General features: G+C 37.9%; 1 protein-coding gene across 8 annotated transcripts in view; it reads right to left on the bottom strand.

Moving 5' to 3' along the window:
- ATG4C (autophagy related 4C cysteine peptidase) overlaps positions 1-24,937 on the bottom strand; it is a 136,024-nt gene extending 111,087 nt beyond the window's left edge. For 7 of the 8 annotated variants that reach the window (XR_009565142.2, XR_009565140.2, XR_009565136.2 and 4 more), the window contains exon 1: positions 24,794-24,933. The gene's annotated coding sequence lies outside the window, so the exon portion shown is untranslated. Of the gene's footprint in view, positions 1-24,793 lie in introns of all 8 variants that reach the window. The other variant, XR_009565155.2, reaches the window with a different exon arrangement.
- Between the last annotated feature and the right edge of the window lie 536 nt (positions 24,938-25,473).

Here is a 25,473-nt window from a genome sequence, read left to right on the forward strand (position 1 = left end):
TTTCATATAAAGCCTAGTTTTTTTTTTAATTAAGGCATTTCCTATATTTCCAATACATCCTTGCTTCCTACTGCAGCACTTTTTAAAAAATCAAATGGCTTAAATTTACAAGACAATGTTTTCTTACTTTAAAATAAGAATAAATGTAGCTTATAAGTATTTAACTTACTTGAGGGAAAACTGAGATACGTGATATGTAATCTGAAAGACGAACAAATTATAACTGAAAATGTTTGAGCTTATTTGAAATAATTCACAAACAGTTTTCTTTTCAAGAAAAGAATGCTACACAGAACATTACCCTTTCAGGGTTATAAATATCAACTCAAAGGTATTGATACATTTGTTTCTCTGACAATAGGCATTCCATTTTATAATATGTATTAGAAGCTACTAATTATACATTATAACTGTGACAGATGAAAGCATGGTTCACTGGAAGAATTTAAAAAGCCAATGCAACTAAGAACAGAATCCAAAAAAGTGGCATGAGATGTGGCTATTGGGTTAGACAGTGGCCAGAGCACACAGGGCCTTGTAGACCATGTTAAGGGTTTTGTTCTTTATCCAAAGAGCAACTGGTTCCAAACAGGAATATCAGATTTTGTGGGTTTGTTTGGTTTTTTTGACTCCAACACAGAGAACAGATTGAAAAGGGACAAGAGTAAAGGGTGAAAGTTTACTACTATTGTACAGAATGAGGAGAGAGATGGTAGCTTGGACTAGAGCAGTGGAGATGGAGAGAAATGGACATATGAAGAAACGTCAAGAAATCATTAGGTCTCAGTGAGAAAATGGATGTGAAAGGTGAGAAAGAGGAATATGTCAAAGATACACCCAGGTTTCTGGCTTGTGAAATTAAATAGTTGGTGCCAATCACTTAAATAGGGAACATTAAATTAGGGGGACTTCCCTGGTGGCTCAGTGGTTAAGAATCCGCCTGCCAAAGCCGGGGACACGGTTCAATCCCTGGTCCAGGGAGATCCCACATGCCGCGGAGCAACTAAGCCCATGTGCCACAACTACTGAGCCTGCACTCTAGAGCCCAGAAGCCACAACTACTGAGCCCATGTGCCACAACTACTAAAGCCCACGCACCTAGAGCCTGTGCTCCACAACAAGAGAAGCCATGGCAATGAGAAGTCTGCACACTGCAACGAACAATAGCCCCCGCTCACCACAACTAGAGAAAGCCCGTGTGCAGCAAAGAAGACCCAACACAGCCAAAACTAAATAAAATTTTTTTAAAAATTATTTTAAAAAATAGGGAGCATTAGGAGAAGGGCAGGTTAGAGGGAGAAGATCATGAATTGGATTTATGTGGAGTTTGAGATGGCTCTGAGATATAGTAGGGAATCACTCATTTTTATTTAATCACTCGATAAATTATTGCCAGGCACTGTTCTAGGTAGTGCAGATATAGCTTAGGGCAAAGGGAGTAAAATACTTGCTTTCATGATGCTTACATTCTAGACATTCTAGAGAGGGCAACAAGGCAGTTGGATATATAGCTCTGGAGCTCAAAGGTGAGGTATGGGTGAGAGCTATTAATTTGAGAATTGTTGATATACAAATGAAGAGTTAGAGCTATAAACATGTTTCTCAAGGATTCTGCCTCATCCATGATGGCACCCCAGCCTTGAGGATGATATTCAAAGTCCTTCATGAAATCACATCTGCCCACTTACTCAGCTTTCTCTCTTGCCACTCCCTCACATGCACTATATACTAAAGCCATTTTTAATATTAATATTAAAGCTTCCTAAACTTGACATGCTAATACCTCCATGCCTTTGCATGTGCTCTTCCCTCCACCTACAATGCCTTCCTGCTCACCCTCACTTTTTGACTGTCTTATTATCATGAGTCCCTAAGACCCAGCTTAAGTTTCTCCTCCTCTGGTAAGATTAGTAAAATTTTTACCCTCCTCCCAACCTCAAACTAAGACAGAAGTCCCTCTTCTTAGCTCCTTAGGAGCCTATGTCTTCCTCTATCACAGCACTCATCACACTGTATTGTAATAACTTGCTTCTTACCTGCCTCTTACACCAGACAGTAAACTTTTCAAATGTCCTTAAGTTCTGCCTGGCACACAATTGTTTCTCAAAATGTTTATTAAATGAATCAGTGAACTGATAAATTATGAAAAATAAGCAGTAGTCTTACCTGCTGTAATTAGAATTCTTTAACTGACAACTAGAATAAAGAAAAAAATTTCCTCCCAAAAGTGCATTATTTAACAAAATTTGGAAAAGCAAGAAGGAGAAAAGTTTATAAAATGTGTGATTATATATAGTGCATCCACATGATGGGTTATATATCCATTAAAAATGCTTACAAAGAGTCTGTGAAAATGGGGAAACACTATGCAAAATCTAAAACTTTATGTACTACACAATACTATCTGGGGGCTGAGGGGGAGGTGAAGGAGTAAAAAAAAGTATACCAAATTGCTAACAATAGTTTCCCTGACAAATTGCGTATGGCTACTTTTTTTTTTTATCACTATTGCTCACCTTTTCCAAATCTTATACAAAGAACACACGTAATTTTTAGAATTTAAAAAGTTTATTTTTAGGGACTTCCCTGGTGGTCCAGTGGTTAAGACTCCGAGCTCCCAATGCAGGGGGCCCTGGTTCTATCCCTGGTCAGGGAACTAGATCCCGCATGCTGCAACTAAGAGCCCACATGACGGAACTAAATATCCTACATGCCACAACTAAAAAGATCCCGAATGCCACAATGAAGATCCCATGTGCCACAACTAAGATGAAGCACAGCCAAATGAATGAATATTAAAAAACATATATAAAGTTTATTTTTAAAAAGCCACCAACCATGAATCTTCTAAATACAAAATGTTTAAAATAAGAGAATGTAAGGAACTTCCATACTGTTCTCCATGTGGCTGCACCAATTTACATTCCCACCAACAGTGCAGGAGGGTCCATTCTTCTCCACACCCTCTCCAGTGTTTAACGTTGGTAGACTTTTGGACGATGGCCATTCTAACCAGTGCGAGGTGATACCTCGCAGTTTTGATTTGCATTTCTCTAATAATTAGCAATGTCAAACATCTTTTCATGTGCCTTTTGGCTATCTGTATGTCTTCTTTACAGAAATATCTATTTAGGTTTTCTGCCCATTTTTTGATTGGGTCATTTGTTTTTTTTATATTGAGCTGTATGAGCTATTTGTATATTTTAGAGATTAATCCCTTGTCAGTCACATAATTTGCAAATATTTTCTCCCAATCTGTAGGTTGTTTTTTCATTTTGTTTATGTTTTCCTTTGCTGTGCATATACTTTGATTTAATTAGATCCCATTTGTTTCTTTTTGTTTTTATCTCCATTACTCTAGGAGACAAATCCAAAAAGATATTGCGATTTATGTCAAAAAGTGTTCTGCCTATGTTTTGGGGTTTTTTTTTTGTTTTGTTTTGTTTTATTTTATTTTTTGGCTTCATTGGGTTTTTGTTGCTGCACGTGGGCTTTCTCTAGTTGTGGCAAGTGGGGGCTACTCTTCCTTGTGGTGCACGGACATCTCATCGTAGTGGCTTCTCTTGTTGCAGAACATGGGCTCTAGGCACACGGGTTTCAGTAGTTGCAGCACACAGGCCCTAGAGCGTGCAGACTTCAGTAGTTGTGGCACGCGGGCTCAGTAGTTGTGCCTTACAGGCCCTAGAGCGCAGGCTCGGTAGTTGTGGCACACGGGTTTAGTTGCTCCACAGCATGTGGGATCTTCCCAGACCTGGAAAGATCAAATCTGTGTCCCCTGCATTGGCAGGCAGATTCTTAACCACTGTGCCACCAGGGAAGTCCCTCTGCCTGTGTTTTCCTCTAGGAGTTTTATAGCATCCGGTCTTACATTTAGGTCTTTAATCCATTTTGAGTTTATTTTTGTGTGTGGTGTTAGAGAGTGTTCTAATTTCATTCTTTTACATGTAGCTGTCCAGTTTTCCCAGCACCACTTACTGAAGAGACTGGAGGTTCTTTAAAAAAACAAAAATAGAACTACCATATGACTCTGCAATACCACTCCTGGGCATATATAGGGACAAAACTAATTCGAAAGATACATTCACCCTAATGTTCACTGCAGCACTATTTACAATAGCCAAGATATGGAAGCAACCTAAATGTCCATCAACAGATAAATGGATAAAGATGTGATACATATATACAATGGAATATTACTCAGCCATAAAAAAGAATGAAATAATGCCATTTGCAGCAACATAGATGGACCTAGAGATTATCATATGAAGTGAAACAAGACAAACATCATATGATATCGCTTATATGTGCAATGTAAACAAAAATGATACAAATGAACTTACATAAAGAACAGAAACAGGGCTTCCCTGGTGGTGCAGTGGTTAAGAATCCACCTGCCAATTCAGGGGACACGGGTTCGAGCCCTGGTCCGGGAAGATCCCACATGCTGCGGAGCAACTAAGCCTGTGTGCCACAACTACTGAGCCTGTGCGCCACAACTACTAAGCCCGTGAGCCACAACTACTGAAGCCTGCGCACCTAGAGCCTGTGCTCTGCAACAAGAGAAGCCACCACAATGAGAAGCCCATGCACTGCAACCAAGAGTAGCCCCCGCTCGCCACAACTAGAGAAAGCCTGCAGGCAGCAACGAACACCCAACACAGCCAAAAATAAATAAATTTATTAAAAAAAAAAAAAAGAAAGAACAGAAACAGACCCACAAACAAAGAAAACAAACTTATGGTTACCAAAGAGGAAAGGGGCGGGGGAGGGATAAATTAGGAGTTTGGGATTAACATATACACACCACTCTATAAGAAATAACCAACAAGGACCTACTATATAGCACAGAGAACTATACTCAATATTTTGTAATAACCTATAAGAGAAAAGAATCTGAAAAAATAGACCTATGTATGTATGTATAACTGAATCACTTTGCTGTAAACTTGAAATAACATAACATTGTAAATCAACTATACTTCAATAAAAATGAATAAATTAAAAAATAAAAATAAGAGAATGTACATGCATGTATTTTCTTTCCAAGTCAGAAAGAAAGTAGGCCACAGGGAGGACCTTGGTTCAAAGGGTTCCCAATACCAGCTACCAGGAACACTCTGGACAGTCCTTAGCAACAGTGTGAAAGTCAACATGCCTTTCAAGTGTGCTGGGGGAAAATGAAGACAAAATGAGACATTTTCTATGGGGAAAGTCTGTATATTAGATAAAGACTCCTAAATAAATAAATAAATAAATAAATAACCAAGGTAAGATGCTGTGACAGATACAGAAATTAATGAGACCAATATACTAACCTCAAGGAACTCAGAGTGCAATAAATTGTTAAATTATTCTTTTACTGTTATTTTTACTTCAAACTCCTGCTACTTATAGACTATTTACTCAGAGTAATTTACCCCAAACTTGAAACATTTGAAATGTTTTTGGAACATCTCAACTATTTTATAAGAATTCATTTATTGTCATTGTTATATAGAGTACATGAAAAGAATAAAATTATTATCATAAGGTCAAATTAACTAAGCTGTTATTAGTTTAACAATTCAGTATAGTTACTTTCCATATAACTAAAATTGAATTCTAATCTTCTATAAAGACAGAAACCCACTTTATTTCCATAACAAAAATTTAAATGGCTGTTTCTAAAAATCCTAACTTTTTAGAGCAGAGACGATTTTGAAAGGTGATCCCTCGAACCATATTAGAAAGTACTATAAACTAAAACACTTTAAAAAGGAACCAAAAATTCCTAATGAGGAAAGGATTTTCCTTACTGCATATTAAAACACATTATAAAACTACAGTAATTAAGTTAATACTTAAATTTATTGATCTTATTAGCAAAGGATGACACTGAGTAAAACATAACAGGGAGTACAGAAATAAATCCAAATATATTTGAGAATTTAGTGACTGATACAAGAGATATTTCACATCAGTGAGAAAAGATAGCTGATTTAGTAAATAGTACTGGAATAATAAGCTAGCCAGTTTAAAAATAAAGCTACCTCACACATTATGAATTCTAGACTGATCACAGAATTAAATGCAAATGCAAGCACATGGCATGTTTGCACATACTGCAGGGAAGTATTGATTTAAATATTTTTAACAGTCTTGTAGAAAAGACCTTTCTAAGCACGGTATGCAATACTAGAAATCAGAAAGGAAAATGTAATCACATAAAAAAGAAAACTTCTGTACAGGAAGAAGAAAAAGAAAGCATTAACAAGGTTGACTTGCAATTCATAAATTAAGAAAAAAATCCAATTCATATTGCATAGACAAAGCTTTAATGTCCATAATATATAAAGAGCTCTTAAAAATCAATCACAAAAAAAGGAAAAAAAAAAAAGACAAGCATTCCAAAAGAAAAGGACCAATAAACATATGAAAATATTTTCAACCTTACTAGATCAAAGTAATGCACATTAAAGGAATTTAATATATTTTTCATATTCACAAGAGATATTGGCAAGCCTGAGGTAACAAGCATTTTACAAAATTATTTCTCAGATAATAAACTCCTTGAGGGCAGAAAATGTGTCTTGTTCACTACTATATCCTCACACCTAGCATACAGGAGTGCTAGCAGACACAAATATCTGTTGATGATACATATTATGACCTATATTTATCACAATAAAGAGATATCCATAAAAAGTTTTAAAAAAAGATATCCAGAGAGCATCAAAATATGTGAGGCAAAACTGTAAGAAGAAATAGAATAATCCACTGTTATAACTGGAGTCTTTAACACCTCTCTATCAGAAATGGACACATTCAGCAGGCAGAAAATCAGTAATGACATAATTGAGCTCAAAAGCAGCATCAATCAACAACTACAGGCTATCCCTCCAAGGGGCCTCTGTGGGGGGGTGGGGGGAGGGAAACAGCTACAGACTAGACAGCTACAGACTACATCACCTAACAACAGCAGATTACACATTCTTCTCAGGTTCACACAGAATATTCACCAAAACAGACCACATTCTGGGCCATAAAACACCCCTTAACAAATTTAAAAGGATCAAAATCATACAATGTTTGCTCTTACCATGGTGGAGTTGAACTGGAAATCAAAAATGAAAAGATAGCCTAAAAATCCCAAAATACTTGGAGCTTAAACAACATACCTCTCATGGGTCAAAGAAGAAATCTCAAATCTCATGGGTCAAAGAAGGGAAACTGAAAAGTATTTTGAATTAAATGAAAATGAAAAAGTAGTATCAAAATTTGTGGGATGCAACAAACACATGGCTACAGGGAAATTTATAGCACTGAATGCATATATTAGAAAAGAAATATAAAATTAATAACATAAGCTTCCACCTTAGAAAACCAGAAAAATAAGAGCAAATTAAATCTAAAGTAAGCAGAAAAAAGGAAATAATAAAAATTAGGGCAGAAAAAAAAATCAATAGAGATTGAATGAAACCAATCAATGAAACCAAAACCTGCTTCTTTGAAAAGATCAATAAAACCTATAAGCCTCTAGCCAGGCTAACTAAGAAAAAAGAGAGAAGACGCAAATTACTAATACCAGAAATGAGAGAGAAGGCATCAGCACAGCTCCCATGGAAATAACAATAAGAAATATTATGAACAACTCTATGCTCACAAATTTGATAACCCAGGTGAAATGGACCAAATCCTTGAAAGATAGTCTGCCAAAAGTCACACAAGAAGACAGACAATCTGAATAGGGCTGTATCTATTTTTAAAAGTGAATCAATAATTCATAACCTTTAAAACACAAAGCATCAAGCCCAGATGGCGTCACTGAGTTCTACCATACATTTAAGAAAGAAGTTATGTCCATTCTCTACAATTTCTTCCAGAAGATAGAAGCAGAGGGAATACTTCCAAACTCATTCTATGAAGTCAGCATTACCCCAATACCAAAACCAAAGACATTACAAGAAAAGAAAACTACTGACCAGTATTTCTCATCAACATAGCTGCAAAATCCTCAACTAAATATTAGTAAATCAAATTCAGCAATGCACAGAAGATGCATCTGGGTGCACCTCTTTAGTGGAGTAGGAAGGCCCTGAGCTCACCTCCTCCCACAGGCATACAAAAATTACAAATATTTACAGAGCAACTATTGATTATAGACCGGAAGACCAACAGAAAAGATCTTCTACAACTAAAGGTATAAAGAAGTAAACATAGAAGACGGATAGGAGGGGCAGAGACTTAGTAAAGACCCATTCCCCAAGGTGGGTGACTCACGAACAAAATGATAATTACAGTTGTAGAGGTTTCTCCCCAAGGAGCAAGGGGGTCCAAGCCCCACACTGGGGTCCCCAGCCCAGGGGTCCTGCACCAGGAAAACAAGCCCCCAAAAAGATTTGGCTTGGAAAACCAGTGGGGCTTACTTTCGGGAGAGGAAGAGGACTGTGCAAAATAGAGACTCCACTCTTAAAGGACGCACTCAAAACCTCACACTCTCTGGGATCCAGAGCAAAAGCAGTAATTTCAAAGGAGTCTGGGTCAGACCTACCTGCTGGTCTTGGCAGAGAGGCAGGAGGCAAGTGGAGCTCACCCTGGGGACATACACACTGGCAGCAGCCATTTTGGGGAGCTTGTTCTACCGCGAGGACCCCAGTGCTGTCAAGTACCATTTTGGACTCCTCCCTCTCGCTTATTATCTCTGGAACCAAGCCCCTCCCACCAGCATGTCACCACCTGTAATGTGATTCCTAAAGGCCATGCAACTAGCCAGGCAGAGACACAGGCTCACACACCAGCAGGCCAGCTACCTTAAGACCCCCCTCCCCCGAGCCCACAGCTGCCACAGGACCTGCGCTGTATAGAAGAGGGCCCAGGACCTGGCCCCACATACCAGTGCACCAGCACTAACCTCAGAACTGCCAGGCCTTGCAGCCAGAGAACCCAGGGCCTGGCCCCACCCACCAGTGGGCAGTCACCAGCCCCAGAACTCCCTGGGCCCAGGCCTTACCCACGAGTGTACCACCACCTCAACTCCAGGACCCCCAGGGCCCTACAACCAAAGACTCTGAGACCCAGCTTCACCCACCAATGAGCGGGCATTAGCCCCAGGACCATCTGGGCCTCGCCCCGCCCCCCACACCAACAGGCTGCTACCAGCTCTATAATCCCCAGGCTCTACAGCCAGATAGTCCAGGATTCAGCTCTACCAACCAGTGGGCTGGCACTAGCCCCAGGACCTCAGACACTAGTGGGTGGGCAACAGCACCAGAATCCCATGGGCTACGGACCCACCCATCAGAGGGCAGACACCAGACCCAGGACCACCATAGCCCCACAGCCTGTCATGTCAGGACACAGCCCACCAACCAGCAGAAAAACACCACCCACAGGACACACTGGGTCCTGGCCCTGCCAACCAGCAAGCCAACACCAGCTCTAGGATATCCTGGGCCCCTCAGCCAGCCTCCCCAGGATCTGGCCCAACACACAAGTGGGTAAAAAATCAGGTTTGGGACACCCCAGACCCTGCAGCCAGCCATGCCAGAAAATGGACCTGACCACCAGTAGGCTGATAATAGATCCAGGACGCCCCAGCCCCACACCAGAACCCAGTTCCCACCCACCAGTGGGACAGCGCTAGCCCCAGGACCCTCTGGGGCTCTGCAGTCAGGTGCCTCATGACCCAGCCCCACCAACCAGCAGCCAACAGCCTCTGCACAAGACAAGGCCTGACAAAGAAACAGACTGGGGACCAGTCATGCCTACCAGACCAACCACAGTAGCCAGCTCACCACAACAGAAGGACCCATGCAGCCCACAAAGGAAGCACCCTTAGACCATATAGCTCCGGTAACTACAGGGGAGTGCACTGCTGGGACGCATAGGATGTCTCCTATACAAGGCCACTTCTCCAAGACTGGAAACATAACCAACCTACCAAGTACATAAAAATAAAAATAGCAAATTAGGCAAAATGAGAAAACAGAGAAATATTTTGCAAATAAAGTAACAAGATAAAATTTAGAAGAACTAAAGGAAGCAGAGATTAGCGATCTAACCAATAAAGTGGTCAAGGTAATGATCATAAAGATGTTCAAAGAACTCAGAAGAAGATCGGATGAACAGAGAGAGAAGTTAGAAGTTTGTAACAAAGAGTTAGAAAATACAAAGAAGAAAGAACAGAGGTAAATACAGTAACTGAAATAAAAAATACAACAGAAGAAATCAACAGAAGACTGCATGATATAAGCAATGGATCAGTGAGCTGGAAAACAAAGTAGTGAAAAATCACTAAACCTGAATGGAAAAAGAAAAAGTAATAAAAAGAAACAAGGACAGTTTAAGAGACCTCTGCACAATGACTCACATTCACATTACACGGGTCCCAGAAGAAGAAGAGAGAGAAAAAAAGCAGAGAATGTATGAAAGACATAATAGTTGAAAACTTGCCTAAACTGGGAAACGAAACAGACACAGACGTCCAGGTCCAGGAAGCAGAGAGAGTCCCAAATGAGACCAACCCAAAAAAGACTACAACAAGACACATAGTAATTAAATTGGCAAAAATTAAAGATAAAGAGAACATTAAAAACAGCCAAGGAAGAAGCAACAATCTACAAAGGAACTCCCATTAGGCTATCAGCTGACTTTTCAGCAGAAACTCAGCAGGCCAAAAGGGAGTGGCATAATACATTTAAAGTAATGAAAGGGAAAAACCTACAACCAAGAAGACTCTACCCAGCAAGGCTTTCACTCAGATTTGATGGAGAGATCAAGATTCACAGACAAGCAAAAGCCAAAAGAGCTCAGCTCGACCAACCAGCTTTACAGGAATTGTTAAAGGGACTTCTCTAAATGAAAAAGAAAGGCCACAGCTAGAAACATAAAAATTACAAAAGGAAAGCCTCATTGGTAAAGGCAAATATACAATAAAGGTAGTAAACCAACCAAGTACAAAGTTAGTAGGAAGGTTAAAAGACAAAAGTAGTAAAACCACCTACATCCACAATAACTAGTTAGGGATATACAAAACAAAAAGATGTAAAATATGATGTCAAAAACAATAAACGTGGTGGGAGGAGAAAAATGCAGGGTTGTTAAAATGTGTTTGAACTTAAGAAATCAGCAACTTACAACAATCATATAAATATATAGAGATTGCTATATATAAACCTCATGGTAATAACCAAGCAAAAAACTACAATAGATACACAGAGAAAAAAAAGAAAAGAAAAAAGGTATCCAAATACAACAGTAAAGCTAGTCATCAAATTACAAGGGAAAAGAGCAAAAGAAGAAGAAAGGAACAAAAAGAACTACACAAACAACCCAAAACAGGTAATAGAATGGCAAAAATTACATAGCTATCAATAATTACTTTAAATGTAAATGGACTAAATACTCCAAACAAGGGCAGAGAGTGGCTGAATGGATACAAAAACAAGACCCATACATATGCAGCGTACATGAAACTCACTTCAGATCTAAAGACACAGACTGAAAGTGAGGGGATGGAAAAAGGTATTCTATGTAAATGGACATGAAAGCCAGGATAGCAACACTTATATCAAACAAAATAGACTTTAACAAAGACTATAACAAGAGACAAAGAAGGAGCTTGCATAATGATCAAGGAATCAGTCCAAGAAGTAGATATAACTGTTTTAAATATATAAGCACACAACATATGAGCACCTACATACATAAAGCAAATATTAACAGACATGAAGAAACTGACAGTAACACAATAACATCAATAGTATGGAACTTTAACACCCTACTTACATGAACTGAAAATCATCCAGACAGAAAATCAATTTGGAAAAAGGGGTATAAATGACACATTAGATCAAACGCATTTCAAAGATATATAGAGAACATACCATTCAAAAACAGCCAAATACACATTCTTTACAAATGCACATGGAACTTTCTCCAGGATAAATCAAACGCTAGGCCACAAAACAAGTCTCAGTAAATTTAATAAAATCCAAATTATATCATGAATCCTTTCTGACCAGAATGCTATGAGACTAGAAATCAACTACAAGAACAATACTGCAAAAAAGCACAAACACATGGAAGCTAAGCAATTTGCTAGTAAACAACCAATGTTTACTAGCATGATTTTGAGGTCACTGAAAAAATCAAAAAATACCTGGAGACAAATGGAAACAAAAACACGACAATCCAAAATCTATAGGACAATAAAAACAAAAATAAACAAACGTGACCTAATGAAACTTAGAAGCTTTTGCATAGCAAAGGAAACCATAAACAAGATGAAAAGACAACCCTCAGAATGGGAGAAAATATTTGCAAACAAAGCAACGGACAAAGGACTAATATCCAAAATATACAAGCAGCTCATGCAGCTCAATATTAAAAAAAACAAAAAACCCAATCCAAAAATGGGCAGAAGACCTAAATAGACATTTCTCCAAAGAAGATATACAGACTGCCAACAAACACATGAAAAGATGCTCAACATCATTAATCATTAGAGAAATGCAAATCAAAACTACAATGAGATACCACCTCACACCAGTCAGAATGGCCATCATCAAAAAATCTAGAAACAATAAATGCTGGAGAGGGTGTGGAGAAAAGGGAACACTCTTGCACTGCTGGTGGGAATGTGAATTGGTACAGCCACTATGGAGAACAGTATGGAGGTTCCTTAAAAAACTACAAATAGAACTACCATATGACCCAGCAATCCCAATACTGGGCATATACCCTGAGAAAACCAAAATTCAAAGAGTCATGTACCAAAATGTTCATTGCAGCTCTATTTACAATAGCCCGGAGATGGAAACAACCTAAGTTCCCATCATCGGATGAATGGATAAAGAAGATGTGGCACATATATACAATGGAATATTACTCAGCCATAAAAAGAAACGAAATTGAGCTATTTGTAATGAGGTGGATAGACCTAGATAGAGTCTGTCATACAGAGTGAAGTAAGTCAGAAAGAAAACGACAAATACCATATGCTAACACATATATATGGAATTTAAGAAGAAAAAAAAAATGTCATGAAGAACCCAGGGGTAAGACAGGAATAAAGACACAGACCTACTGGAGAACGGACTTGAGGATATGGGGAGGGGGAAGGGTGAGCTGTGACAGGGCAAGAGAGAGTCATGGATATATACACACTAACAAACGTAAGGTAGATAGCTAGTGGGAAGCAGCCGCATGGCACAGGGATATCGGCTCGGTGCTTTGTGACCGCCTGGAGGGGTGGGATAGGGAGGGTGGGAGGGAGGGAGACGCAAGAGGGAAGAGATATGGGAACATATGTATATGTATAACTGATTCACTTTGTTATAAAGCAGAAACTAACACACCATTGTAAAGCAATTATACCCCAAAAAAGATGTTAAAAAAAAAAAAACTACAATGAGATATCACCTCACACCAGTCAGAATGGCCATCATAAAAAAAAATCTACAAACAATAAAGGCTGGAGAGGTGTGGAGAAAAGGGAACCCTCTTGCACTGTTGGTGGGAATGTAAATTGATACAGCCACTGTGGAGAACAGTATGGAGGTTCCTTAAAAAACTAAAAATAGAACTATCACATAACCCAGCAATCCCTCTACTGGGCATATACCCTGAGAAAACCATAACTCAAAAAGAGTCATGTACCACAATGTTCACTGCAGCACTATTTACAATAACCAGGACATGGAAGCAACCTAAGTGTCCATTAACAGATGAATGGATAAAGAAGATGTGGCACATATATACAATGGAATATTACTCAGCCATAAAAAGAAACGAAATTGAGTTATTTGTAGTGAGGGGGATGGACCTAAAGTCTGTCATACAGAGTGAAGTCAGAAAGAAAAAAACAAATACCGTATGCTAACACATATATATGGAATCTTAAAAAAAATGGTTCTGAAGAACCTAGGGGCAGGACAGGAATAAAGACACAGACATAGAGAATAGACTTAAGGACATGGGAGGGGGAAGGGTAAGCTGGGACAAAGTGAGGGAGTAGCACTGACATATATACACTACCAAATGTAAAACAGATAGCTAGTGGGAAGCAGCTGCATAGCACAGGGAGATCAGCTTGGTGCTTTGTGTTCACCTAGAGGGGTGGGATAGGGAGGCTGGGAGGGAGACACAGGAGGGAGAGTATATGGGGATATAAGTATACGTATAGCTGATTCACTTTGTTATACAGCAGAAACTAACACAGCAACATAAAGCAATTATACTCCAATAAATATTTTTTTAAAAAGTCCATAATGTTAAAAATGGAAATCTCTAAGAGATGCAATATCATTTTTTTTAACATTAGGAGAAGCTTTATTTAACAAGGTATGATTTATGTTGAGACTCTATGCTGACATTATGCAATGTCATTTCTACTTTTTTTTTGTACTTGTCTTTATTAAATTGTTTACATCGAGCCTCTTTTAAAATAATAACAGAATTATTCAAAAATAAATCGCTCAAATGAAAAACTTAACATAGGAAATTACAAGTATGTCCAGGTTATGTTAAATTCTAACAAAAACAACTTAAACTGCTCAACTAAGAAATCTACAGAGAAGACATCCTATTATAAAGTTCCTAAACAGTCTATGAGAAAGATAAAAATGCTGAGACAAAGTGCTTTTTTCCCTTTTAAGATAAACAACATTATTCTTGTGTTTCTCAAAGACATCAGATTCAGCTATTTAGTCATTTACAAAACTTAACTTCCTCAACGTAGTTCCCCAGAACAGCTTTAGCTGAGTAAAAGGACTTGGAGGCTACCCCTTGTTAACTCATAATTTTTTTTTCTCCTAAAAATAAATGTGGTGAGATCTGGAAAGAGGAAAAAGCATAAATTAATACTTGCATCCATTCAGTCTACTAAAATATTTTCTTTAAATGAGTCTCAGGTATGAATAGGGAATATAGTTAATAATTACATAATATCTTTGGATGGTGACATACTGTAACTAATTGTGGTGATCATTTTAAAATGTATAAAAATACCAAATCACTATGTTAATAGGAACTAACATAGTGTTTAGGTCAATTATACTTCAAAAACAAACAAACTCATAGAAAAAGACATCAGATTTCTGGTTACCAGAGGAGGGGATGGCAGAGGGGGAGTTGGATGAAGGTAGTCAAAAGGTACAAACTTCCAAAAAAAGAAAAAAGTATAAACTTCCAGTTATTTAAAAAAAAAAGTTACAAACTTCCAGTTGTAAGATAAATAAGTACTAGGGATGTAATTAACATGATAAATATAATTAGCACTGCTGTATGTTATATATGAAACTTAAGAGGGTAAATCCTGAGTTCTCTTCACAATAATTTTTTTTCTATTTCTTTAATTTTGTATCTATATGAGATGACAGATGATTACTCAACTTACTGTGATAATCATTTCATGATGTACGTAAGTCAAATCATTATGCTGTACATCTTAAACTTATACAGTGCTGTGTGTCAATTATACCTCAATAAAGCTGGAAGAAAATGTATATAATAATTTTAAAAAATCAATGAAGAAAAAAATTTTTTCTTTTTGTTTGCCAGGGAAAGGCAAGACAAACAGTACTTTTAGTTTAACTGTAAAAGAAAAAACACATACAAATGAAGAAACCACAATTCTAAACTATCCTCACCTACAAATTCCCTTTCCAAAAGCTTTCCTGATTTAAAAAAAAAAATTAGAAATGAATTAAAATTCACTAGTCTATCAATTATAAAGTGAAGAGATGATTTACCCATTATCCAGTATATTTCAATCTCCTGTGATACCTAAAATACATGGTTTGACTGCTCCAGGAAAAAAAAAAATGATACGCCAAAACTCTTGGTTATTTTATGTAGTGTTATCAGAGCCTCAGTCTAAAAAACCATCCAAATAACATTCTCCACAATTTCCAAATACTTTTTAGAAGGGATTTACGGTTTATTTCTTAAAACTTCAGAGAAATTGGTAACACTTTTTTCAAGTAGACATTCTTCACTAACGCATACTACAACAAATTTTATCATCCACCATTTCCATATTTCTGTTTGCTGTTTACATTCTGATGATTCCAGTTTTAATTTAAAAATAATAGCATTAAAGAGGAGAAAACTCTTTACCTCAGTAAACATAGATAAAGCCACTAGATGAGGTTCATTCCTCAACTTTATTGTTAATGATTTGAAGTGCAGAGTGAAGACTAAACAGAGCTGTTTTGGAAGACAGAACTACAACATTCGATATGAAAATCATCGGTTGAGACCCAAATGTCATTTTTAGAGAGTCACTTTTCTAACCACAACCACACATTAAGATAGTCGATAAATTATAAATTGATAAATGTAAACAGTACTCAAATCGATGTCCTTGAAGAGCAGATAAGGATAATCAGCCTCCCCCATACGGCAATAAATAGAATATTTTATCCACTGAGGATTTAAAGCCAGTAAAAACTGACAGAACTTTAGGGAACTGATTCTACAGAATATATCTCAGTCACGCAGCACAACCAATAAAAACACTGCAGGATTCCAGGATTTGTGTATGGTTGGGCATCTTCCCCAAATGGTATTCTGCAGCAAAAGAAATATAGATATTGATTTCGAATTTTTGATGTGCTTTTAACTATCCCATCAAATAAATTGACCTGTGAGGAAGTTTTTCATCTACTGTAACCTTTTCTACCTGTTTGCATTTTTATTAACAAATATCAATCCCGGGCTTCCCCGGTGGCGCAGTGGTTGAGAGTCCGCCTCCCGGTGCAGGGGACACGGGTTTGTGCCCTGGTCCAGGAGGATCCCACGTGCCGCGGAGCGGCTGGGCCCGTGAGCCATGGCCGCTGAGCCTGCGCGTCCGGAGCCTGTGCTCCGCGATGGGAGAGGCCACAGCAGTGAGAGGCCCGCGTACCGCAAAAAATAGTAATAGTAATAAATAAAATGCTATAATAATTAAGAGAAATATTTTTCCACTTCCAATGAGAACATTCACACATGAAAAAAATCACAGGGTAACACACAGTCATAACTGGCATTCTTCAAATACAAAGAACAAGGACATACAAATAACATAAATCTTTCTATTCTGGGTGTCAATACAGGAAAACGCCATATTTTTTAGGAATGAGTTAAAGTACCCTGAACAATTATGTCTATTGTTAAAGATTAATGCTTGAATTGTATCATCAGTCAAAAGAAGAGCACTGTTTAAAATGTTCACAAACATAATTGTTTTGGCTTACAAATGGAATTGTTTGATGACATTTTCCTCGTTTCTAATTTTAAACAGTAAAAAATTATATCAATTTGAAAAAAGAGCTACAAATTTAAAGCCTTATAAAGATAAAAACTGCATATTCTCTATCTGATATAACTATCCTAGAGCTCCCTATTACTATATATTATGATAAAGTTTTAAATTATTATGTCTACTTTAGTAGTTTTACAGATAACCGATTTTACAGAAAGAGTCTATTAAAAAGTAGTTTAGTAGGAACTTAAATATATTTTAAATTGATAACATAATCACAGAAGAAATAATTCAAATACCTTTGAACACCCGCTTTCTTTGACTATATATCTTTAGTGGGATATATTATAAGGACATAAAGTGGCAAAGAAATCTTTACTTGGTAAATCTGTTGCAGGAGGGAGTATCAGTATAGCAATTCCAAAACTATCATATGTGTGTGTAGGGCAGATTAAATGAGTAAATATATTGATATGGTTGAGAATCAGAATTCTCCCTGTAGGAAAAGGGAGATACAACTATGAACTGAGGAAAGGTAAAGATGAACTCTGTGATTCTGAACTTGAATTGAAGGTATCCTATAAAATCATGATTTCTTTTAAAAAATGTGTGTGTATGTGTGTAACCATTTAAAGGGCCTAGAAGCAACAACAGTAGTAGTAGTGAGTATATTCAATGCCCAAATTTTGGTTTCTAAGTACCATTTTCCACTAAAATGAACGAGGGCTCCACTGTTAAACAGTTGATTCCAAGTAGAATATACAAGGTGAGCCTGGAACACCTTATTGTACAAAGAAGTAAGAAGGTGCCCAAATACCAATGTGGACATATGCAAAGGCCACAGGAACTAGTTTGAAGGGCCTAAACAAATTTGAGATAATTCAGTCATCAAAAAGAATAATGGTAACAGATCATCACATCGGATACGTTTTTTAAAAAGGAATCCTTGGGTACATAGAGGTACTAAAATAAAAGGAGAGGGACTTCCTTGGTGTTCCAGTGGTTAAGGATCCGCCTTCCAGTGCAGGGGACGAGGGTTCGATCCCTGGTCAGGGAACTAAGATCCCATAGGCCACCAGGCAGCTAAGCCCGTGCGCTCTGGAGCTCATGCGCCACAACTAGAGAGAAGCGCACACGCCTCAACAAAGAGCCCACGCACCACAACTAAGACCCAATGCAGCCAAATAAATAAATAAAATTTTTTTGTATCTTCCTTTAAAATAAAATAAAAAGTGAGAGGAGGAATATCTCTTCTTTAAAGAAAATAGCCAGCAAACATATGTAGAAGGATTGAGAGAACTGGAAAACCATTATTTGGCAACAACCAATGCAATGATTTATTCAGGCAAGGTTTATCAATGGCTACTAAAACCACTGTATAGAAAAAAAATTGTTGGAAAACAGAATATCTAATGATAAAGTATCACCTCCACAGATTAATCGTTAAGTATAAAAGGGAAAAGACACCTTTAAAATGTAGGAATCTGGTTAACCTAAGTGATCAACCTTAACATCACCAATAAATGGACAAATTATCATTACATTACTCTTGATGTGATCAAATGGAAAGTTTACAATAACTACCATGTAACAGTCTTGAAAAAAAAACTATTTAGCCTGAAACTGTGAAGAAACAATCAAATTCATTTTGTGAGGCATTCTACAAAACAATTGGCCTAGACTTTTCAAAAATGTCAATGTATTGAAACACCAAAAAAAAAAAAAAAAGGAAGGGGCTTTCCTGGTGGCGCAGTCGTTGGGAGTCCGCCTGCCGATGCAGGGGACGCGGGTTCGTGCCCCGGTCCGGGAAGATCCCACATACCACGGAGCGGCTGGGCCCGTGAGCCATGGCCGCTGAGCCTGCGCGTCCGGAGCCTGTGCTCCGCAACGGGAGAGGCCACAGCAGTGAGAGGCCCGCGTACCACAAAAAAAAAAAAAAAAAAAAAAGTAAGGAAGATAGGAGGAAAAAGAAAAGGTGAGGATTGTTCTACATAAAAGAAAACAGAGAGATATGACAACCAAATACAATTCAATGAAATCTCTTACTCAATTCAGTGTTATTTTCCTAAAAAGCTATAAGAGACATTACTGGAACATCCGGGTAAATCTGCATTTTTTCATATGGCCTATACATTAGATAATATTATCATATCAAAATTAAATTATTTGGGTATGCTAATGGCATTATGGTTATGTAGAAGGATGTCCTAGTTCCTAGGCGATGCATGATGAAGTATTTAGAAGTATCATGATGTTTCCACCTTACTTTCAAATGCTTCAGCAAGGAAAAAAAAAGTGTACATTTGTGTGTGTGTGTTAGAGAAAAAGCAAAAAAGCAAAAGAAGCATAATGTTAACAACTAGTGAGTCTAGGTAAAGGATATACAGGTATTTGTTGTACTACTCTTTAAACTTTTTTGTATAGGTTTGAAACTTTCAAAAGAAAAAAGTTGGGGAAAAAAGTAGGATGGAAATTAAATCGACTTTAGAGCAGCTGATCAGACTTTATAACATTTAACTACTTCTTCACCCTATCCATAAGACCTAAAAGCCAGTACAAAGTTCAGACAGGTTGGACTAAAAATGAAAGTAATAATCCTAACAAATAATAAGTAATTATAAGCCAATCCATCATTAACTTCCAATTATAGCTGTAGACTAACCATAATCTCTGATGAGAATTCTGTGAAAGATGACATGTGCTGACTCACCTAGGACAATTGTGAATACACAAAAGCTGTCTTGTATAACATTTTCTCCAAATCCAAATATGACTACCAAACGATTTTTTTCCCCAATCAAGATCTATTAGTTAAAAGGAACTCTAAATTAAAATGTTGTTACAGAAGTACAGATGATCCCAGACACCACATCACTATAATAATAATAACAATAATAATAAACAAACTCTGTACCAGGAATTTTGTAAACCTATGCACACATACCATCTCACTTAATCCTCACAACAACTCTATAAGGCACGTACTATTATTATCCTCATTTTATAGATTTAAAAAATAACAAAGGCTGAATAACTTTTGCAAGATCATACTGCTACTAAATAGCAAAACACACCTTGAATCCAGGCAATTTGACTCCAAGCCCAAGCTTTTTGCTCTGTACCCTCTACTGCTTTACAATGAAATGTAAAATTTAAATAATAACTGACTGTATTAATTCAATATCTACCAAAAACTACACAATGGAGTTATTTCAAAGAAAATCATAAGCATGTCTTTTTTCCCTAATACACATATTTATATTTACACATACACCAACTGAATGAAGTTAGAATTTAACCAGATGCCCAATTTACTGCCAAATCCCAAGTGCAAATAAAAATGATATAGAGCTGTATTACTCAGTTACCTATTCATATATATGGTTGAATATGTTACATATAAATTCAAAACAAATACCAACATATTTCCAAAAGCCTTCATCTAGAACCTTATCCCTGCCCACTCAAGGGAAAAAATACTGAAAAAACTTATTTCAGGTACAGCATTCCTCAAACATACTTAACTTAAACAACAACATAAAAGGAAAAAAAGAATAATTAAGACATAAACCTTGAACACTGATGCCACGGTGAAAAAATATTAAGAAACAAAGCATGTCCCCCCAAACCCAGTCATCTTACAATGTTCTCTACCTCAATGAACTGTACCACAATCCATCCAGTTACATAAGCCAAAATGGTAGTGGTGGCTGATGGCACCTTTCTCTCCCTCATTCCTCATAACCAATTCATCACCCAGTTCTACCTCCTAAACATCTCTAAAACCCATCCACTTTTACCTGTCTTCACCACCACCTTGTCTAAGATATTACCATCTCTCATCTGGCCTCTCCTCATCCACACTCTTATCTCCTCTGTAAACAGTTTTTCTTCTGTATAACATCAAGTCCTTTTTCATAGAATTTACAATAGTTGCAACTTTACATTTCTTTGATGGAATATTTGATTTATGTCTGCCTCCCCTCATAAGTTCTATGAGGTAGAGACTGCATTTACTCATCACTATATCACTGTGGCCTAGAAGCGTGCCCAGTAAATAAATAAATGCTAAATGATTGAATGCATGTCAAAGATTACAAACATTTATAAACAGTCCAAAAAAATTAAGTAGTTACAAGACTCACGAACCATCATAAGGAGTACCTTATTTCATCATTTCTAGATCACACATTTTTACATTTTAAACTCTGAAACTGAATACACCTTACAGTTGACAATCTTTTTATGTTTAATGGGCAATATTTTTTTTCTTTCACGGCAGTTCATAAAATAATGGTGCACCTTGGAATAAAATAAACAAACAAATAAAAAACCCTCATCACAGGTAAATCTACAATACACCTGACCCACTCAGTTCAAACCTGGTAGTCTAGCCTCCCTTCTCCTTTGGCCACCACGCCACTCCCAACATTCAATAATTAACAGTGCTTACTGGTTCTTTCACCAACAGTTATCCAATTAATTCTTTTCTTTAAATCCCACAATAACAACACTAGATCTATCTAATTCCTCATTGCCTGGTATCTGAGGTCTTGCCACAGCTTCATTCATTTAAACATTTGTTTCAAATTCAGCCAACATTGCCCACCTATATGCAAAGAAATGAAGATACAAAGCAATCCAGTTAACTGTCCCTCCCACTAATCTCTCTCTCCTACAATTTAGAATTTTGCTCATTTTATGCCTCAAACTGGAATTACTTTCCTCCCAATTTCTACCTACCAAATTTATACTATTTTAGTTCTAGATCAAATCTCATCTTCTTCATGAAATATTCCCTGGTTAATCTCTCTTTTCAACCTTAACATTCTAAAACACATAAAACCAAACGCATACTGGCTATATTTTGTTTCTTGAAGGCAAGGTTTACATGTCAAACATTCTAATAGAATGTAAGCTCCCTAAGAGCAGAGACTTTTGTCTCTTGTTCACTGTTCTATTCCCAGCACCCAGAAGAGTATCTGGTACGTAATAGCTGCTTAGCAAGTATTTATTGAATTAATGCTCTTTATATATTGCAGAGTAGTGAACAAATCTTTGCAACTGTAGTAAGTGGGAAGAGTCAAAAGGAACTGGACTAAATTACTTGAATTCTTTGAGCTTCAGTTTCTTCATCTGCTAAATGTAAATAATACTCAATAGCTCAATGAGTTGGTATAATGATTTAATGCAATAATGCTTTAAAGCAGCGGTCCCCAAACTTTTTGACACCAGGAACCAGTTTCGTGGGGAGGGGAATATGGTTCAGGTGGTAATGCAAGTGATGGGAAGCCGCAGATGAAGCTTCGCTGGCCCACCACTCACCTCCTACTGGGCAGCCCCGTTCCTAACAGGCCGCAGACCAGTACCAGTCCGTGGCCTGGGGGGTGGGGACCCTTGCTTTAAAGCATCTGGTACAGAGCTGAGGGCAAGAGGATGTTCTCAATAAATGTTTTGATGATATTGTGACAAAAGTTAAATAGTAAGAAGCATTTAATAAATGCCTACTAAATGAATAAAATCTCAGGAAAAATATAAAAAATGTGAGTAATGTCTAGCCTATCATTCATCCAATAAAGAATTTCATGAGTGAATTAATTCTGAAATATTATACATTTAGCCCCACTCTTAAACGTGGCTAAAACCATTTCTGACTAATTAGGAATAACCTCATTTAGACTGGGTACATGTATTAATATTTATATTTTATTGACATAGAGATTATCTTTGACTCCTAAAGAAGAACAATAATTTTGCTATTAGAATAGTAAAATACTCATAATAGAAGAAAGCTGCAAAGTTATTTAACTTACATGGCCCCAAGAAAGACAAGAAGTGCAAAAATTTCTGTCTACAAAACATTACTGAATAGTAAACAATGCTGTTTTACCAGATCTAACAAATTATGCAGAGGGGCTTCCCTGGTGGCGCAGTGGTTAAGAATCCGCCTGCCAATGCAAGGAACACGAGTTCGAGCCCTGGTCCGGGAAGATCCCACATGCCGCAGAGCAAATAAGCCCATGCGCCACAACTACTGAGACTGTGCTCTAGAGCCCGCGAGCCACAACTACTGAAGCCCGCGTGCCTAGAGCCCGTGCTCTGCAACAAGAAGCCACCACAATGAAAAGCCCGCGCACCACAACAAAGAGTAGCCCCCGCTCACCACAATTAGAGAAAGCCGGCGCACAGAAACGAACACCCAACGCAGCCAAAACTAAATAAATTAAATATATATATAGAGAGAGAAATATCTCATAAACAATCACAACAAATAAACTTTTCAATATATTTGTATTCCATTTTACAGAAAAATGAGCATCAGTTAAATGGTTTTTAAACTCTTTTTACTAAACTATAAAAGTTCTCATATTGGCTACTTTTTAACTTTAAACACGTCCCAAAATTTTACAGTGAAAGAACTGATAATTAATTCAATACAGCATCAGATTATTCGACTAATTAGAAACTCTCCCTTGTTCAGGGAAGACACTTTATTTACTTGTAAATTGGTACACACACAGACTTTACCTTTCAAAAGCTTTTCTAATCCCTCTGTGTATTTTCAATGACTCACAATCTAATTACAAATCATAAACAACTAAGGAGGAAAGAGCATTCCCTTGTGTCTATCTGCTATTAATTGACACAAAATCATCGCAAAAATTCTACTGGGGACATATGTTTCGAGTAGGAGAAGGGAAAAAAGTCCCATCTAAGTTAATTCAGATACAAAAAGCTGTAGGACGAGGTATTCTCCTCTAACCATAGGGTAGCAGTGAATCCCCCTTGTGGGAGAATAATCAATACAAAACAAAAATGTAAGCCAAATAGATCTTAAGTATAAACTTCATAAGCAGAGTCATGCTTGGCTGTTCGTCTCGTATTCACCAGTCATCATAAGAATGTGTTTGAACATCCAACCTAAAAAGCCCTGACATGTGGATGGAAGTCGAAGAGTTGAGGATGAGTAAGAAACAAATAAAGTGATTAAACGTTAATGTCTGAATGGAAAAGCATTAAGATATTCAGGCAAATGTGTTAAGAGTCTGAAGCAGTAACAAAGGCCTAAAAAGGGATAAAGGAGTTAGGAATGAGAAGATTGAGATCTTGAGAATCTGATTTGGGGGGATTTTTTTTTTTTCTCTTTTCTGTTCTTTTTTTAACGGAGAGAAATAGGGAAGGAGTTAAATGGATGCTATAGCTTAGGGACTACCGATCGTGCCTGAAACACGTACGAAAAGCCTCTAGGAGAGGGGGAACAGCTGCCCACAGGAAGGCTTACGGTTCGTTAGCTCTGGAGACCAGGAAGGGCAAGGAGTCAGAAAACAAATTACACCAGAAACAGAGATGAGGGAGGCACCGAAACCCTCAGAGAGCCTAAACTGTTGGCTACTGGGTCTCCACTGAGGGCAGGAGCCCCCAAGAAACCTGGTCGTTTGGAAGGACCAGAGACACTAAGTCCCAACCTCCTCTGAGGCTAGCGGAGTCAGAGGAACCTCAAGTCGACCCCTCACCGAAAAACCGAAAACAGAACTGGAGAAATGTAAACAACGTGCAGGAGCCACCAACCGGGAAATGTTCCAGCTCCACCAGCAGCCGCCACAAAAGCAGCCGCCACACACGCAGACGCCCCGACCTCAGCGCCGCAGCTGCAGGCACCTCGAGCTCCCCGGCCACCGTAGTAAGAGAAACGCCCCACCCCCTTCAAACCCAGTAGGTCAGCCACTTCCGGGGCACTAACGCCTATTGATTGGCAGCAACAGTAGCAGCGGCCTACAGGTCCCCGGTCCGTTTACTTCATCCTTTTTTCGTCCTGTTTGCCGCCTCAGACTCTAAGTCACCAATATAGCAAGAGCAGAACCAAGAGAAAGTATCCATCTATAAGCGGTGTCTCCGATAGACAAACTACATTATTCCTGCCATGACTTCCTGCTGAACAATTGGACTTCAACTCCCAGCTTGCCGTGCAACACTACATCTCCTCCAGCGCGGGAACTACAAGATCCAGCATGCACTGCCCCCCTTATTCTTCACTCTGGCCCTGACACCTGCAGACCTCAAAGGCGATTTCAGAGGATTCATTAAATCCTTTAGATTAACGTAGACCTTTCTACCAAGGCCCACTTTGGTAAAAATACCAGTATTCTCTCCTTTCCTTTTGTGAAGGTATTAAATATCAAGGAATATGTGAGTTCATTTTCCACGTTCAGATTATTTTCCAGAATTGAAACAGGACAGTCTGCAAAGGC

Source organism: Globicephala melas, chromosome 1 (assembly GCF_963455315.2).
Source record: "Globicephala melas chromosome 1, mGloMel1.2, whole genome shotgun sequence".
Taxonomy (NCBI): Eukaryota; Metazoa; Chordata; class Mammalia; order Artiodactyla; family Delphinidae; genus Globicephala; species Globicephala melas.